The 19,743-nt window shown below is 44.7% G+C and overlaps 1 protein-coding gene across 3 annotated transcripts in view; it reads left to right on the plus strand.

The window, feature by feature from the left end:
* Positions 1–19,743, plus strand: part of LOC148032189 (uncharacterized) — a 94,063-nt gene that overhangs the window by 34,812 nt on the left and 39,508 nt on the right. The gene's annotated exons all lie outside the window — the stretch shown is intronic.

Genomic DNA, 19,743 nt, shown 5'->3' on the forward strand with positions numbered 1-19,743 from the left:
TGGTTGCATCAAATTTGGAGGTCTAAGCTTCCATATCAGGGGAAAGTTTTCATATGGAGGCTTTTTATCGAGGTCTCATAGGGGAAATTGGGATAAAGCTGGGTGGTTGCAAGATCACTAGTGGTAGATGTGTCTTCTATACTATATGCGATGAGCCTCTTGTTCACCTTATTATTTCTTACCTGGTTGCTAGACAAGTTTAGGATTTCATTTCCGAAGTACTTGAGTGACACATCAATTACAATCATCCATTCTTGGGTTTTGGGCAAGATGCTGTCCACAGCCACTTTATAGTTGCAACATTCTTGTCTTATTCATTCTTTGCATTGGATTTGTCTTTGGCACCTCTGGCGGACATACAATGTATTTAGTTTTGATTCAGCCCAATGTATCTGTGGTCGCGTGGGCTATGGTTTGACATAGTCACAAGTAACATACATTTTTGGGCTTGAGGATTGTGGGGATAGTAGCTTCTTTCCATCCCACATCCCATTCCATGTTTCTTTATAGTTCCAAGTGACGGTAATTCCTCCTCATCCCCCATCCCCATCCCATTTTGCATCACTTGTGACTATGGCATTCGAGAATTGTTATTTGGCAATTTAGCTCCATGGTTTCGGTTGGTGTGATCCTTAAAGGTGGTTGCTCCATGGATGGATACCATTTGCACCATCTTGGTTATCCTCACTTTGTGATCCCCTTCTTCTATTCTTGTTGCCCTATGTTTTTCTTTTGGCTCCATGTATTGTTTTCTATCTGTCTTTGAGCTTACTTGGTTGGCGAGAAGCCCCTTTGTAAGTATGTCAATTCATATGTGTGTGTGAGAGAGAGAGGGAGGGAGGGGGAGGGGGAGGGGGAGGGGGAGGGGGAGGGGGAGGGGGAGGGGGAGGAGAGAGAGAGAGAGAGAGAGAGAGAGAGAGAGAGAGAGAGAGAGAGAGAGAGAGAGAGATGATTTCTTGCTTTGGTTGCCCCGTCGTCTGCTCGCCTGGTCCCCGGTTCGTCCCGTCGCTTGGTTGCCTATTCGCCAGGTCGCCCCGTCACCGGTTCGCCCCGTTGCCTGTTCGACTGTTCCTGGCGCTTGAGTGCCTCCCCGCTTGCGGCTGTGGCTTTGGCCATCGCCCTGTTCCTTCCCCGCCAAAGCTGCCCCGCCCCATGAACTTCCCCCTTCGTGGCTGCCGTCCGCCTACGCCCTACTGCTGCGACCAGGGCTTCGCCCCGCTAACAGCGCCTGCAGCGTACTTTCCTTACTGTCTGGCTCGCCCCCGTCAGCTGCCACCGGAATCTGCAGAGCAGTTGCCGTCCTCTCTGGCTCAGGTAACAGCTCACGTGTGACAGAGCAGGGTAAACAGATTTCTTATTCGCCTCAGCGAGTGTTAGGATTTCGTGATAGAGGAGAGAAGCATGGCTGGCCTGGATATGGCTTTTATCGACCAAACGGTGGCAGCCCTTGGTCCGGATTCTGATACAGAGGAACCAGAGGATATGGTTCCTTGCAAAGAGGAGATGCCTCCTGCTCCTGACTTTCAGCCTTCGGGCAAACGCTCCAAGCATACGTCAGAAGAGACAATGGGTCATCAGGAACGTTCTTATGCTCAGGTTGCCTCTGACTCCGTGGATTCTCAGGATATTGACTGGGAGCATTTACTGGAGTTTGCCAACACTCTGCTGGGCGAGTATGTCCAACATAATCATGAAGCTTTTTCGGACTCTGGAATTGAAGATGTTCTGGAAGCCACGGTGGACCCGAAAACTGTCTTGCGTTCTTTTTCGGTGTTTTATGACCCGGCTGTTATTCTGTTCTTCACTAGCAAGATTCCAGTGCTTTTCCATATCGCCAGTGGCTGCACCATTTACTATAGGGGGAGTGTGTTGAGGAGATTTTCGTTGGACCCCGAGGCTTCTATGAGGTGTTGTTGAAATCTGAGAAGCATCGGGCTGATCTTCTGTCTAAACTGCCATTGTTCTTTGATTGCCGTTTGGTCCATGTTGTGCCATGGCCCCCTATGGCAGACTTTCAGCGCCTCCTTCAACGTGAATGCTCGGTGTGGGTTGAAGTGGAAAATTGCCCGGCTGTCTATTGGCCTTTGTTGAAGGATGCCATGGCCGCTGTGGGAACTCTGCTGGTCCCCCCGAGCCTAAGGGCCATGAATCGCAACCGTTTATCTATGTTATGGGACACTGCTAGGAAAAGGCCTGCATGGCTTCGTATCAATTGCTCTGGCATGCATCCTTTGCCCTTTCGTTTGAAATGGGGCAACTTTGCAAGACAATGCTTTTCGTGTGGAAAATTGGGGCATTTTATGGCCGAATGCCTAGAAAAGCAACCGTCTTCAGATGATGAGCATGTTGTGCTGCCTATGGAAGACATGGTGCTTGATGCTCCGTCACAGGATGCAACCCAGCCACCTAAAGCTCTGGATAAAGGTAAACAACCGGTTTCGGGTTTCGGTTCCCGTGGCAATGACTGGGTAGAGGCACGACCCAAAAAAGGTAAAAAGGTTGATGTTGGCCTGTCGGCTCTTGGGCCTAATGTTTCACAAGGTTCCATGCGCACGTATATGCGCAGGAAAGAAATGTTGTCTTCAGAGCATGCTGCGCGTACTATGGTTTCTTCTGCTCCTCGTAATTAGTCTACTAGGACAGTCTATACGGATGGTCCAAAGGGCGCACCCGCTAAGTTGGCTTTTGATTCTCGCGGAAATTTGATTACACCATGGGATCGTCGTTATCCCCGTTCCATTCCCAAGACAGTGGATATTTTGTCTACCTCTAAAGTTGGCCGTCCGAACTCTTTTGCTATGTTAGCTGATTTTTTGGATGAGGGTGTCCTTGATATTCTAGCTGAAAAGGTTAAATCGAGGCAAGTGGTGCCTCGTTCCTGATTTTCTTTTTGGATACACATGAAGATAGCCACGTGGAATGTGTGAGGCATTTGTTCTCGCTATAAGCAACATGCCATGTGGACTGTATTGCATGAGAATCAGTGGGATGTCTTGTGTGCGGTAGAGCACAAGAGTCACGGTGAAGCAGGAAAAGTTGTGGATTGCCATGGGTTTCGCTTGTTTTATTCAGGGACACACGCTGGACATTATTCTGGTGTGATTATGATTGTACATGAGAAATATCAGCCGGTTCTTATTAAAAATGATGTACATGGCCGCTTTATGGTGGTTGAAATTTTATTTGAAGGAGAAATCTTATGGTTGCTGGGCCTATATGCTCCGAATGACCCTTTATCCCGTCGGGATCTTTGGAACACCTTGAAGACCTCCTTGTCACTTGGCAGACGAGGTTTTTTGATGGGGGATTTCAATATGTGTGTTGATTCTTCACAGTCCACTTCAGGGCATTCGGTGATGGACGCTCCGGAAAGTCGGGTATGGAATGCGTTTGCGCTTACTACACTTAAGCAAGATCTATGGTCCTGGCTACACCCTTCTGCTACAGGGTTTACTTTCCACTCGGCGCAGTATGCAACTACATGGTCGCGGTTGGACCGAATGTACATCATGCAGGATGATGATTTTCTTCCTGAGATGTTGGAAATGACAATCTTGCAGCAATATGCTTTGTCGGACCATTTCCCTCTCCAGCTTGAGATCCTTGCACAACCCATTGCACCTTTTCTGCAATTGTTGGATAGACTCCCTTTACGTTTCAACTCCTCTTATTTGAAGCATTCACTCTTTCGGGGCTATATGCAACAATTGATTGATAGATTTTTATTGGACTTCGCCTCGGAGGGCCCTACTTCCTTTGAACGATTGCTCTCTAATGTGCAGTGGATTGCTCGGCAGTATGGGATCCACCATGCCTCTCTTTGTCGGCGGCGTCGACACGCAGTGGAGGACTTACTGGCTTTGGTTCGTTCGCTGCTGGTGGACACTCCAGATGATGAATTTCTGCTGTCACTGGCGATGCGTTTGGCTGATCTTATTAAAGAGTTTCAGTTGAAATCTTATCAGCAGGCCAAATTGCAAAACTTGACTGAGAATTTGCAAGATAGTGCTTGTCAAACTCATAAGTTCTTTCGCGCTCTGCATGCCTCTCCTGCTCGAGAAAATATGACTAGACTCCAGAATTCCGAAGGTCAAATGGTCATTGACCCTTAGACTATTGTCAATATATGCAGGAATTATTTTCTAGATCTTCTTGGTTCTTCTCAGTCACCTTCTGACCAGGTGACGCATGCACGTTCAGTCTTCTATGATCTGGTCCGACATCAGGTTCCACTTGCTATGCAAACTACTTTGGAGACAGATATTTGTGAGGAGGAGGTTATGGATGTTTTGTTGCACCTGCCTAAGGATAAAAGTCCCGGTTGGGATGGTCTCACCAATGAATTCTTAGAGAGTTCTGCTACCCAACTGGTGAAGCCATTGACGGCTATGTTTCAATAGGTTTGGGAAATAGGGTTCATGCCTTTCTCATGGAAAGAAGGGCTTATCAAATTGCTTTCAAAGGTTCCTTCGCCGTCACTGTTGCAGCATTGGAGACCAATCTCTTTGATGGGTTCGATGTATAAAATCTTCTCCAAAGTGATGGCGAATCGGCTCCATAAGCATCTTCCGGCCATTGTGCATCCTCTTCAATATGGTTTCATTAAGGGCCGCAACATTCTGCATAATATCTTAAATGTGCAAATGGCTATTGACTATGCAAGGCACTCTAGTTAGGAAGTGGTATTGATCCAATTGGATCTGGAAAAGGCTTTTGACTATTTAGATTGGTCTTTCATTGCAGAACTTATGTCTACTATGGGCTTTGGCACTCGGATGTCTCGCTTGATCTACACCATTAGTGCTGCGGCTTCTTCGCAAGTTATGCTAAATGGTGGTGTTAAAGAGCCCTTTGTCCTTGTACGCTCTGTGAGACAGGATTGTCCATTGAGTCCTCTCTTCTTTGCCTTGGCGACTCACCTGGTTCTCTCGATGTTATCTTCCATGGCAGCTTCTGCTCAATTGGCCAGATTGTCTCTTCCTTCGGGTCAGCACTTCATTAGTCAATCTTTGGCTGATGACAGCTTTATGATTTTACGTGCGGACAAGGACAATATTCGCAAGGCATTAGATGTTTGGGCACTCTTTGGTCAGGCTTCTGGTCTTCGTATCAATACTTCCAAATCAGCTATTCTCAGTTGCATGGAGTCCGATTTACAGTCATTGGGCTGGCAGGGACAGGTTGTTCCCCGTGGTTCCATTGTCAGGCATCTGGGGTACCCTTTGGGTATTGAGGTTCGGCCAAAACAACTACTGCAGTGGATTTCACAGAAATTGGCAGCGAAGTTTCTGTATTGGAAGTCGCAAGCTTGGCCCTTCCATGTTCGCCTCAAAGTGGCTTAGACAATTATGCTACCAATGCTCACATATTTCTTGCCATTGCTGCCTTGGACTCCTACTACTTTGAATGCTCTCACTCGGCCCATTCGTTTCATGTTATGGAAGAAGGATTCATTGCATGCAGGTATTTCGTGGATTTCGTGGTCGCATACATGTACTTCCAAACGCCTGGGTGGTGGGGCCATTTTGGATGCCGAAACTCATATGTTGGCCCTTCGTTGGTCTCTTTTTCGTGCCATGTGTGTGGGGCATCATCCGTGGGCCATGATAGCCCGTTATTTTCTTGAGGACCGCGGGCTTCTGCATGGTAATACACAAATTCGAAGCTCGTGGTGGCATGTTCTTAATGCAGACTCTCGGTTTTCGAGTCCTTCCTCATCCTTGCTTATTCATTTGGTCGGCTCCTGGCAATTGTTCTCCAGAAGGGGCGTTGGCATCCAGTGGAGGACCGCTTACAGATTAACTCTTTTCAACTGGAAATGTTGGCAGCCTTGCGATTACTTTCATGGGAAGGCAAACATGAGCTCAGACCAAAATTTAACCGCATGGCCCGTTTGGGCTTGACTTCAGTTGCAGATGCCACCCTTGCCAGTCGTAATGTCGTCATATCGTTTCGTACTGCCAGGAGGCTTTTCCGAATCCCTCATGGATACCATGATTTATGGGAATAGCTTTTGTCAGTGCTCCAGAGCAGGCAACCCTTTCTTGCCCTTGCTGTGGATCGCCCTTGGCACGATTGGTTCATGGCAGGTCAATTGAATTTGGAAACGGCCTCGGCTAACCAGGTGTACCATCTTCTGATTAAAGATCATCAATGGCTGGTTACTAAAGCTAATACTGTATGGGGGTTGCGGAAATCTCAGTCATGGTGGAAGGCAACTGTGATGGAGGGTTGGGTGAACAAGACACCTCTCAAATGCAAGGTCTTTCTTTGGAGGGTAATGATTGGTGGTCTTCCTCTTGCCTCGGCCCTTTCCAAGCGTCGAATCTCTAACGGCAATTGTTTCTTTTGCACCACTACGGTGGAATCGGCCCGTCATCGATTTATCTCTTGCCCTCTCGCTAAGAATATCTGGTCGCTTTTGTCAGCAGTTTAGTGAGCGGTGGTTGGTTTCTCGCTGAGCCCTTTTGATTGGGTTTTTGTACGCCCAAAATACCCCACATCGCCACAGTTGCATATGAAGATCTTGTTCCATTTTCTTAGATACTGGGGATGCTGGCACAATTGGACCACTCGGAATGCCTTTCTTTTTGATTCAGCATCTAATGTTCTGGGACACATTGCCAGGCTTAAAGGCCTCCTGCTTTGGTAGATAGATCTCATTCAACACTCTAGCTTGCTCCCTCAGGAAGACTTACTTCCCTGGCATATGGCAATTTCCAGAGTGTCCTTGCCATGACCTGTGTATCTCTGTCCGGGTTTTGTACTGACAGTTTACACACGCTGGCTTACAGCCATCGTGTATCTTGTAATCATGTAAACTTGTACCTTTTTTCGTAATTAATACAATTACCTTGTACGAGAGAAAGAGAGAGAGAGAGAGAGAGAGAGAGAGAGAGAGAGAGAGAGAGAGAGAGAGAGAGAGAGAGAGAGAGAGAGAGAGAGAGAGAGAGAGAGAGAGAGAGAGAGAGAGAGAGAGAGAGAGAGAGAGAGAGAGAGAGAGAGAGAGAGAGAGAGAGAGAGAGAGAGAGAGAGAGATTCGCTTCATGCTATGGAAGAAGGACTCATTGCATGCAGGTATTTCCTGGATCTCGTGGTCGCACGCGTGCACCCCCAAATGCATGGGTGGCGGAGCTATTTTGGATGCCCAAACTCACATGCAGGCACTCCGTTGGTCCCTTTTCCGCGCCATGTGCTCGGATGATCATCATCCGTGGGTCGCTATCGCCCGTTATTTCCTCGAGGGCCATGGGCTTCGGCATGGCAATACCCAACTCCGGAGTTCTTGGTGGCACGTTCTTAATGCTGATTCGCGATTTTCCAGTTCTTCTTCATCGCTGCTTACTCATTTGGTGTGTTCCTGGAAACACGTCCTTCAAAAAGCTCAGTGGCACCCAACGGAGGATCGCTTGGCTACTAACTCCTTTCAATTGGAATTACTGGCAGTCTCGCGTTTACTTTCGTGGGAAGGTAAACATGAGCTTAGACCACAATTCAACCGGATGGCACGTTTGGGCTTGTCTTCAGTTGCGGATGCCACCCTTGCCAGTCGCAATGTGCTTATATCGTTTCGTACTGCTAGGAGGCTTTTCCGGATCCCTCGTGGATATAGGCCTTTATGGGAACAGCTTTTGACGGTGCTCCATAGCAGACAACCCTTTCCTGCTCTTGCTTTGGATCATCCCTGGCAGGATTGGGACCTACAAGGCCGGCTGCATTTGAGCAAAGCTTCTGCTAACCAAGTGTATCATCTTCTGATTAAAGATAATCAATGGCTAGTTACTAAAGCGAATGCTTTATGGGGATTGCGTAAATCCCGGTCATGGTGGAGGGCAGCTGTGATGGAGGGCTGGGTCAACAAGACACCCTTTAAATACAAAGTCTTTCTTTGGAGAGTGATGATTGGGGGTCTTCCGCTTGCTTCGGCTCTTTCCAAGCGACGAATCTCCAATGGCACCTGTTTCTTTTGCACCACTGCTATGGAATCCGCCCGCCACCGATTTATTTCTTACCCCGTCGCTAAGAAAGTCTGGTTATTTTTGTCGGCCGTTTGGCGAGGGGTGGTTGGTATCACACTGCGCCCCTTTGATTGGGTTTTGGGCCAGCCCAAATACCCTACTCCCGCACAGCCACATATGAAGCTCATGTATCACTTTCTTCGATACTGGGACTGTTGGCATAACTGGACCATTCGGAATGCTTTTCTGTTTGACTCCGCCCATAATGTTCAGCGGCATATTGTGAGGCTTAAGGGCCTCCTGTATTGGCAGTTAGCCCTTCTCCATCGTTCTGATTTGCTCTCTACGGAGGACTTCCGTCCTTGGCATATGGCAATTTCCTCCGCATCCTTGCCATGAAATTGTAACTTGTAGTACTTAGCACCTCTTCACATGATGGCTTGGATTGTCGTCATGTTTCTTGTAATCAAGTAATCTTGTATTTTTTTTTCGTAATTAATACAATTACCTTTTACGAAAGAGAGAGAGAGAGAGAGAGAGAGAGAGAGAGAGAGAGAGAGAGAGAGAGAGAGAGAGAGAGAGAGAGAGCTGTCCGTGACCTACCTGCGGAAGCCCTTTCCCAGAGCCGCTTGCGGACGTTGTCACTCCCTATCGGCGGACGTCTATCTGCAAGCGGGCGCCTGCCTGTGTGTTATATTTATAAGGTAAATTACGGGAAACAGGCACGAGGCATGACCGTCCGGGGCCTTGGGCGCCCGAACGGGGTTTAGGGGAGCCTAGAATTTAAGAGAGTCCAGGAATAGTAGGACTCACCAACAAGTGACGGCTGGCAATCAAATCACGATGGGAGTTGCTAGCAATAACTAGGCAAGGCTGGGAGGATAATGGGATCTCGTGCCCCATGAGATTTGGACGGTATTCCTCTAGAATTTTCTAGCTCAGTCGCTTTGCATCCGTCTGCTTAGTCGCTTTGCATTGGTATTAGAGCAGCCATCGTATCCTGCTGGAGCCGTTAGGTCCTGTTTTTCTAGTCATTCGTGAAGTCTTTTTCAGGCGAGGCCAGGCGATTTGACGGAGACGTTATCCGTCATACGTTAATATTGGCCGCAAGGGAGACGCCGTAAAAGTGTGAGGCGCCGTAAAGGAAGATGAAAAGCGTGAGACGTGCCAGGGGTTGTGAGACGCTGCAAGGAGCGTGAGACGCCGTGAGGGGACGTCTCTTCGCGTGAGACGTCTCAGGGAGATTAAAGCGTGAGACAGAGTTCACGTGCGTGCCTCACGTCATGCCAATCGTCTTGGGAGAGCAGTTTCACGTGCCTCACGCCACACCAATCGTATTGGGAGAGCAATCATTCAACGGTTCGTCACCAGCTGACTGAAATCAGTCAGACTCACCCTACATATAAAAGACATATTGGTGGTTCATGTGCTAGTCCCGTTTTCTGCCGAAGAACTTCATTTCCAGCGTGACTGGTCTAGTCCGGGAAGACAAAAATTGTTCCTTACTCTTCGGGCTTATTAATAAAACCAGCAACAGTAGCTCTGCCATTAAAACCAGGGAAGAACTTTACTTTGTATGCAAATTTCTTATCTTTGCTTTCCAATTCCAGTGTATTAATGGCAGAAAAAGGGAAAGAGGGAGTAATGGAAGGTTCTAGTTCTGGGGACCACCCTATGGTAGATCCCCATGAAACGGAGATGCAAGAAGAACAGTGGGGAGAATTCTTTGCTACACGAGAACAATTTGATGATCTTACTGCTCGTGTGCAGGCTCAGGGGGTTCAAATTGAATTTTTAACCCAAACACTCACTGAAATAAAATCTCAATTAACTTTATTGTTAGAAAGGGATAAAAATAAAATAGAAACCTCGGATATCCCATCTTCATCGAAAGTTTTAGATGTGACTATGCGAGATCCTAAGGAACTCCACCACAAGTTGAGGGATAATCCAGTTTTGAAAGATATGAAACCCCCTCAGTTTCACGGGGAGGAAAAAGATAGAAATAAAGATACAATCTTTAATTTTCTCCAAAAATGAGAAGACTTACATAAACTTAAAAATACTCCACCACATCTCCAAGCACTGGAGGCTAGTTTAACTTTGGGGCCCAAAGCGTATAAATGGTGGCGAACTTTAAAGGAGGCAAATAAAACACCTGAAACTTGGGCTCAATTTGAATCTGTATTTTTGAAAGAATTTCTTCCTGAAAATGAAATGGAAAGAAATTGGGAAGATTGGGATTAAGTCAGACAAAAGGGAAGACCCCTGTTGACATATTTGGAGGAATATCGTGAGATAATCCTCAAATTGGAAGGAATAGATGAATTTCAAAAGACAAGAGGATTCATTAGAGGACTAGATAAAGCCTGTAAAAAGGAAGTAAAAAGGAGTTCACCTAAGACGCTGGAAGAGGCAATTAAATTTGCATTAATCAATGAAGATAGTATGCGTCCAGGTACTCTCACTAGTCTCACTGATACGGAGCCCAAGTCTAAGGAATTGGAAACCTCAAAATTTGTGGGCAAATTTAAAAGAAAAATGCCATTTTTAAAGGGCAAAAAACAACCTTTTGAAATGAAACAATATGTGGGGCCAAAATTAAGTCCAAATGACTTTGATAAAGCCAAAAAAGAAAAGCTGTGTTTCACTTGCCTATCCCCTAACCATGCTACTTGGAATTGCCCTCAAAGGAAAAAGAGGGAAGACAAAGGAAAGGATAAGGACAAGGGCAAGGGAAAAGAAAAACAAATCCATGTAGTGCAGACCTTAGAATTAAAGGGGCATGAAAGGTATAAATCTTTAGAGGTCTTACACATGGATGTACAACACAAGTGTTGTATGTCAACTTCTATGTGGCAGCCTACCTTTGGACCACATGATTTAGTTAGAGTGCATGGATTGATAGCTAGAAAGAGGGTTCGAGTCATGATTGATGACTCTGCTACCCATAATTTTATAAATTATGCACTTGTCAAAAAATTGCAACTTCCCCAACAAAAGAGTGGGCATCAATATGTTGTTCGTATGATGCAAGGTCAAGATAATAAAATATGGGATACAATGGTATCCAATTTGGAAATTGAGATTCAAGGATATAAAGATAAACTTGATTTTCAAATTATGAACATGGAAAGAGCCGATATTGCTCTAGGGAGGGAGTGGCTATGGGGATTGGAACCATCCTTAAAACGTAGTTATCATCATAATACACTGGAATTTGAAAGGGATGGTAAGACTTTTGTCATTCAAGGTGAACATGAAGTATCTGATAATCCTTTGCTGTGTTCCACTGAGGTTCAGAAGCTGATAAAGAAGGAAGTTTGTGAGGTATACATGTTATGGTCTCTTTCTGTACAAAACACTTTTACTTTTTGTAATATAAAGCAACAATTTTCTTATGTTTGTGAGTTGAATGTAAATAATAAATTAAGTAGTCTGTTAGATGAATTTAAAGATGTGTTTCCTTTTGATTTACCAAGCCGCCTTCCACCAGATAGGGGTGATATAAATCACCCAATTGACACAAATAAGGATACCCACTCTATTTCTAAACCACCTTATAAGTTAAGTGAAACGCAGCATCAAGAAGTTGAAAGACAAATTAAGGATTACCTTGATAAAGGGTTTATTCAACCCAATAATTCATCTTGGGCTTCGCCAATTTTATTAGTAAAGAAAAAAGATGGTTCTATGCGACTTTGTGTTGACTATAGAGCACTTAATAAAATAACGGTGAAGAATAAATTTCCTATGCCCAGAATGGAAGATCTTTTTGATCAATTACAAGGGGCAAAATTCTTCACAAAGATAGATTTAAGATCAGGCTATCACCAAGTAAGAATTAAGGCACAGGATGTTCCTAAGACAGCATTTCGTACTAGATACGGGCATTATGATTTTTTGGTGATGCCTTTTAGCCTCACTAATGCATCGGCTACCTTTATGAAGCTGATGAATAGTGTTTTACAGTCCTATCTAGGACATTTTGTAGTAGTCTTCTTGGATGATATCTTGATCTTTAGCAAATCAAGAGAAGAACATTTGGAACATTTACAATTAGTATTCCAACTGTTAAGAACACATTTCGTTTATGCGAAGAAAACTAAATGTGAATTCTTTGCACAAGAGGTCAAATATTTGGGGCATATTATCTCGAAAGAGGGAATCAAGATGGATCCAGAAAAAGTTAGGGCAATTATTGAATGGCCATCTCCAAGGAACCTGGAAGAGCTGCAGATCTTCCTAGGTTTATCTGGATTTTATCGTAGATTCATTCGAGATTATGCCAAAATAGCTGTTCCAATGACAGACCAACTTAAAGAGAAAGGAAAGAGCTTTAATTGGGGAACAGACCAAAATGAAAGTTTTCAAAAAATTAAAGTAGCTATTGCTACAGCTCCAGTATTATTAATAGTGGATCCCAATAAACCATTTGTGGTTGAAGCTGATGCCAGTGATAAGGCGATAGGCGCGGTCTTATTACAAGAAGATCGACCAGTTGCTTTTGAAAGCAAGAAATTAGACCATGCAAAACAGAATTATTCTGTTTATGAGAGGGAGCTGTATGCAATAGTACATGCAATGAAGAAATGGAGGCACTATCTGTACGGTGCCAAACTTTTGATTTTATCGGATCATGAAAGCATTAAGTGGCTTAATGATCAACCGGATTTACACGGGCGTAAAGCCAGATGGGCCGAACTCCTCCAAGAGTTCGACTATGAGATAAGATATAGAAAAGAAAAGTATAATATAGTAGCTGATGCACTCAGCAGAATGCCCATCATAAATGAATTGAGTTTTACTCAGTTCTCTTCCGACTTGCTTGAATCTTTAAAAGGGAAATGCCAGGTTGATCCGGCATATTCCAATATATGGGAAGCAATAAGAAATGGGGATTCAAATGAAAGTGCTTCTACTGAGGAAGGAATATTTGAGGATGTTCAACAAGAAAATGGAGCATCAGGGGTTGCTCAAACCGGATTCAAGTGGAAGAATTTTACCATTGATAATGGTTATTTACTCTACAAGGGTAGGGTATGTGTCCCGAAAGATATAGAAATTAGGCGCCAGATACTCTTTGAGTGTCATGATACCCCTAGCGCGGGACATCCAGGAGTTAATAAGACTTATAGTCTTATTAAAAGGCAATTCTATTGGCGTGGAATGAATAAGGACGTCCTTGACGAGATTCCTTCGGGAAAATGGGAGAGTATCTCCATGGATTTTATTGTTGCTTTACCCAGAACACAGAGGGGGCACGACTCTGTGTGGGTGATTGTGGATAGGTTAACCAAAATGGCTAGGTTCATTCCAACTTCAATTGATGTTAAAACATCAGAATTGGCTAGGTTGTTCATAGAGAACATATACCGATTGTATGGCCTTCCAGCTACCGATTGTATGGCCTTCCAGCAAATATAGTTTCTGATCGCGATAGAAAATTTGATAGTCAATTTTGGCGTGCGGTATTTAGGAAGTTGGATACTAAACTTAGCATGAGTACGGCGGATCACCCGCAAACTGATGGGCAAACTGAAAGGGTTAACCAAATCCTTGAAGATATGCTTAGGGCATATGTAAGTAAAAGGCAAACTAATTGGGAAGAGTATCTACTGATAGCAGAGTTTGCATATAATAGTGCCAAGCACTCTTCCATTGGATATAGTCCATTTATGTTAATGTATGGGCTTCAGCCCAGAGCTCCTTATGCAACAGGACTGCATAAGGAAAAGGTTCAGGCAGCTAAGGATTTTTTGGAGGATATGAATAGTATGTTAAAATTTGCTCAAGAAAATATTAAAAAAGCTCAAAATCGAGCTAGAGCATATGCAGATCCTCACCGAAGAGACATCTCCTTTAAAGAAGGAGAATTGGTCTATCTTAAGATGCCTGAACAAACTAAAACCATGAAAAAGGGACAATGTCCAAAGCTTTCACCCAGGTATTGTGGTCCTTTCACAATACTTAAAAAGGTGGGAGAACTGGCTTACAAGCTCCAACTACCTGCTGGTAGTAAAATACATCCAGTTTTTCATGTAAGTAAGTTAAGGAAAAAGCTGGGTGATTTGGATAATCTAATCTTAAATGATAACATTGAGGAGCTATTAGATGACCAATCTAATCCACATGAACCAGAAAGAATATTAAATGTTCGTAACAGACGAACAAGGAATACTATTTATCAAGAATGTTTGGTTAAGTGGAAAGATTGTTCAAAAGAAAGCTCAACATGGGAGCGAGTAAGCACCTTAAGGAAAAGGTTTCCCAATTTACAGTTAGACCTTCCAAGTATCGTTTTTGAGGACGAAACCGATTCTTAAGGGGAAGGAAATGTTATATTTATAAGGTAAATTACGGGAAACAGACACAAGGCATGACCGTCCGGGGCCTTGGGCGCCCGGATGGGGTTTAGGGGAGCCTAGAATTTAAGAGAGCCTAGGAATAGTAGGACTCACTAACAAGTGACGGCTGGCAATCGGATCACGATGGGAGTTGCTAGCAATAACTAGGCAAGGCTGGGAGGATAATGGGATCTCGTGCCCCTTGAGTTTTGGACGGTATTCCTCTAGAATTTTCCTTCGTCTGCTGAGTCGTTTTGTATCCGTCTGCTCAGTCGCTTTGCACTGTGGATGGTCAAGACTCGCTGTGGACGGCCATTTCTACACGTAGCGCCTCGTTACCCTGTTTGTTCCTTGCCTTGCCGTCTTCTGCCTTGTCCATCTGTCGTTTGCCATATGGATGGTCGAGACTCGCTGCGGACGGCCGTTTCTACACGTAGCGCCTCGTTACCCTGTTCGTTCCTTGCCTTCCCGTCTTTTGCCTTGTCCATCCATCGTTTGCCCTGGTCGGGATCCTGACTCCCCTTGCGGTGCGAACGTGCTCACCTGCCCTGCGCCCTGTCTGAGTTCTCTCCTCAGACTAGTGCAGAGTCCGTTTTGCCCTGCCCTTGCCTATCCTGTTGACCCGTAAGAGAGAGAGAGAACTGCCGTTGTGTGGACCTGTGCAGGCTGGGGGCCAAAGCTGTGACTTGAAGTGCTGATCTCCTGCAAAATAACGTTTCGCCCTGCAGTAAATCCTAGCCCGCAAGTGACATGGTCTGAGAAAGGGAGTGCCTGATCACAAAGGTCAAGTGCACAGAGAGAGAGAGAGAGAGCGCCTTGCAAATAGCTTTAGATCTCTTGTTAAAGTGGTGATACAACATGGCTGGATTTGGACATGGCCTTTATTGACCAAACGGTGGCAGCCCTTGGTCCGGATTCTGAAACCGAGGAACCAGAGGATATGGTTCCTTGCACAGAGGAGATGCCACCTGGTCCTGACTTCCAACTTGTGGGCAAATGCATCAAGCATACTTCGGAAGACACAATGGATCACCAGGAACGTTCTTATACTCAGGTTGCTTTTGATTTTGTGGATTCTCACCTTGACATTCTAGTAGAAAAGGTTAAATCGAGGCAAGCTTTGCCTCGTTCTTGATTTTCTTTTTGAATACACAAGAAGTTAGCCATGTGCAATGTGCGAGGCATTTGTTCTCGCAATAAGCAACATGCCATGTGGAGTTTATTGCATGAGAATCACTGGGATGTCTTGTGTGTTGTTGAGCACAAGAGTCACGGTGAAGCACGGAAAGTTGTGGATTGCCATGGGTTTCGCTTGTTTTACGCAAGGACACATGCCATGCATTATTCTGGTGTCCTTATGATTGTACATGAGAAATATCAGCCTGTTCTTATTAAAAATGATGTACATGGTCGTTTTGTGGTGATTGAAGTTTTTATTTGAAGGAGAGATCTTATGGTTACTTGGGCTCTATGCTCCAAACGACCCCTTATCCCGTCGGGATCTCTGGAATACTTTGCAGACCTCCTTGTCACTTAGCAGACAGGGGTTTTTGATGGGGGATTTTAATATGTGTGTTGATCCTTCATAGTCCATATCAGATCATTTGGTGATGGACGCTTCGGAAAGCCGTGTGTGGAATGCGTTTGCTCGTGCGGCACTTAAGAAAGACCTCTGGTCATGGCTACACCCTTCTTCTACAGGGTTTACTTTTCATTCTGCGCAATATATAACTACATGGTCGCGGTTGGACCGCATGTACATCATGCAGGATGATGCTTTTCTTCCTGAGATGCTGGAAATGAAAGTGTTGCAGCAATACGCCTTGTCCGACCATTTTCCTCTACAGGTTGAGATGCTTGCACAACCCATTGCACCTTTTAAGCAATTTCTGGATAGACTCCCTTTGCTTTTCAACTCGTCTTATTTGAAGCATTCAATCTTTCAGGATTATATGCAGCAATTGATTGATAGATTTCTATTGGACTTCTCCTCTGAGGGCAATGCTTCTTTTGAACGCTTGCTCTCTAATGTGTAGTGGGTTGTTTGGCAGTATGGGATCCATCATGCCTCTCTTTGTTGGCGGCGTCGACAAGCAACGGAGGAATTACTGGCTTTGGTTCGTTCTCTACTGGTGGAGACTCCAGATGATGTATTTCTGCTGCCATTGGCTATGCGTTTGGCTGATCTTATTAAAGAGTTTGAGTTGAAATCTTATCAGAAGGCCAAATTGCAAAATTTGACTGAGAATTTGCAAGATAGTGCTTGTCAGACTCGTAAGTTCTTTCGAGCTTTCCATGCATCTCCTGCTTGAGAGAATATGACTAGACTCCAGGATGCAGAAGGTCGAATGGTCATTGATCCTCAGACTATTGTGAATATGTGTAGGACTTATTTTCTCGACCTTCTTGGTTCTACTCCTTCACCTTCTGACCAAATTACTCATGCTCGCTCAGTTTTCTATGATTTGGTCCGCAATCAGGTTCCACATGATATGCAAACTACTTTGGAGACATATATTATTGAGGCGGAGGTTATGGATGTTTTGTTACATTTGCCCAAGGATAAAAGTCCCGGTTGGGATGGTCTCACCAATGAACTCATTGAGGTTTTTGCTACCCAACTGGCGAAACCATTGACGGCTATGTTTCAGCAGGTTTGGGAAACGGGGTTCATGCCTTTCTCATGGAAAGGATTTATCAAACTGCTTCCAAAAGTACCTTCGCCGTCTATGTTGAAACATTGGCGACCAATTTCTTTGATGGGTTCTATGTATAAAATATTTTCCAAAGTGATGGCGAATCGGCTCCATAAGTATCTTCTTGCCATTGTGCATCCTCTTCAATATGGTTTCATTGAGGGCCGAAACATTCTGCATAATGTCTTAAATGTGCAAATGGCTATTGACTATGCAAGGTACTCTAATCAGGAGGTGGTAATGATTCAATTGGACCTGGAAAAGGCTTTTGATTATCTAGACTGGTCTTTCATTGCAGAACTTATGTCTACTATGGGCTTTGGTGCTCGGATGTCTCGTTTGATCTACACCATTAGTGTTGCGACTTCTTCGCGAGTTATGCTGAATGGTGGTGTCACCGTGCCATTTCTCCTTGCACGCTCTGTGAGACAGGGTTGCCCTTTGAGTCCACTCTTTTTTGCCCTTGCAACTCATCCGGTTCTTTCGATGTTATCTCAGATGGCAGCTTCTACTGAGTTGGCTGGACTGTCTCTTTCTTTTGGATAGCACTTCATTAGTCAATCCTTGGCTGATGACAGCTTTATGATTTTGCATGCGGACAAGGATAATCTTCGCAAAGCATTAGATGCTTGGACTCTCTTTGGTCACGCTTCTGGTCTTCATATCAATGCTTTGAAATCAGCCATTCTCAGTTGCACGGAGTCAGATTTGCAGTCATTGGACTTGCAAGGAATGGTTGTTCCCCGTGGTTCCATTGTTAGGCATCTTGGGTACCCTTTGGGTGTTGATGTTCGGCCAAAGCAACTACTAGAGTGGATTTCAGAGAAACTGGCAGCTAAGTTTCTGTATTGAAAGTCACAAGCTTGGCCCTTCCATGTTCGCCTCAAAGTGGCTCAGACAATTATGTTGCCAATGCTCACATATTTCTTGCCATTGCTGCCTTGGACTACTTCTACATTGAATGCTCTTACTCAGTACATTCGTTTCATGTTATGGAAGAAGGACTCCTTGCAGGTAGGCATTTCATGGATTTCTTGGTCACATGCATGTACCCCCAAACGCATGGGTGGTGGAGCTATTTTGGATGCAGAAACTCATATGCTGGCACTCCGTTGGTCTGTTTTTCATGCCATGTGCTTGGATCATCACCCGTGGGTCTTTATAGCCCGTTATTTTCTTGAGGATCACGGGCTTGTGCATGGTAATACCCAAATTTGCAGCTCCTGGTGGCATGTTCTTAATGCAGACTCTCGGTTTTCTAGTCCTTCATCATTCCTGCTTACTCATTTGGTATATTCCTGGAAATTGGTTCTCCAAAAGGCTCAGTGGCATCCGGTGGAGGACCGCTTAGCTACTAACTCTTTTCAATTGGAATTGTTGGCAGCTTCGCGATTACTTTCTTGGGCCCAGACCAAAATTTAACCGCATGGCACGTTTGGGCTTGACTTCAGTTGCAGATGCCACCCTTGCCAGTCGCAATGTATTGATATCGTTTCGTACAGCCAGGAGGCTTTTTAGGATCCCTCGTGGATACCGTGATTTATGGGGACAGCTTTTGATGGTGATCCAGAGCAGACAACCCTTCCCTGCCCTTGCTTCGGATCGTCCCTGGCAGGACTTGGACCTTGCAGGCCGGCTGAATTTGGAAAAGGCCTGAGCTAACGAGGTGTATTATCTTCTGATTAAAGATCATCAATGGCTGGTTACTAAAGCTAATACTGTATGGGGATTGCGTAAATCTCAGTCATGGTGGAAGGTAACTGTGATGGAGGGCTGGTTGAACAAGACCCCTTTCAAGTGGAAGGTCTTTCTTTGGAGGGTGATGATTAGGGGTCTTCCTCTTGCTTCAGCCCTTTCCAAGCGTCGAATCTCCAATGGCAATTGTTTCTTTTGCACTACCAGTGTGGAATTAGCCCGTCATCGATTTATTTCTTGCCCTCTTGCTAAGAAAATCTGGTTGCTCTTGTCAATGGTTTGGCAAGCAGTGGTTGGCTTCTCGCTAAGCCCTTTTGATTGGGTTTTTGCGCGGCCCAAATACCCGACACCGGCACAGTCGCATATGAAGATCTTATTTCACTTTCTTAGATACTGGGGATGTTGGCACAATTGGACCATTCGGAATGCTTTTCTTTTTGATTCAGCCTCTAATGTTCGGGGACATATTGCTAAGCTTAAAGGTCTTTTGCATTGGCAGATAGATGTCATTCGGCACTCTGACCTTCTCCCTCGGGAGGACTTACTTCCTTGGCATATGGCAATTTCCTCTGCGTCTTTGCCATGACTTTTGTAACTCTTTTGTCATTTAGTACTTTATAAATATAACATGCATTACGAGAGAGAGAGAGAGAGAGAGAGAGAGAGAGAGAGAGAGAGAGAGAGATTCCTAATATGGTGCATGTTGCTTAATATGGGGTTTTAAGGGGAGGAATATTGTGCATAATATTTTAAATATAGAAATGGGATTGGATTTTGCATAGCATACGAATCAGGAGTTATTTGATTAGATTTAGAAAAAGCTCTAGATAATATTGAATGGTCTTTTCTGGCCCAACTCATATATGCTCAATGGAGGTGTTATAGAGCCATTCATCCTCTCTAGGTCTGTTAGATAGGGAGATCCTTTGCTCAATATGGGTTTATCAAGGGTAGTAGTATTTTGCATAATATTTTAAATGTGCAAATGGAATTGGATGATGCACAATGTACAAATTAGGAGATAGTAATGATTTAGTTGGATTTAAA

The sequence above is a fragment of the Lygodium microphyllum genome, chromosome 8 (assembly GCF_053477565.2).
Source record: "Lygodium microphyllum isolate KBCC chromosome 8, Lygodium_microphyllum_v1.1.10, whole genome shotgun sequence".
Lineage (NCBI taxonomy): Eukaryota > Viridiplantae > Streptophyta > Polypodiopsida > Schizaeales > Lygodiaceae > Lygodium > Lygodium microphyllum.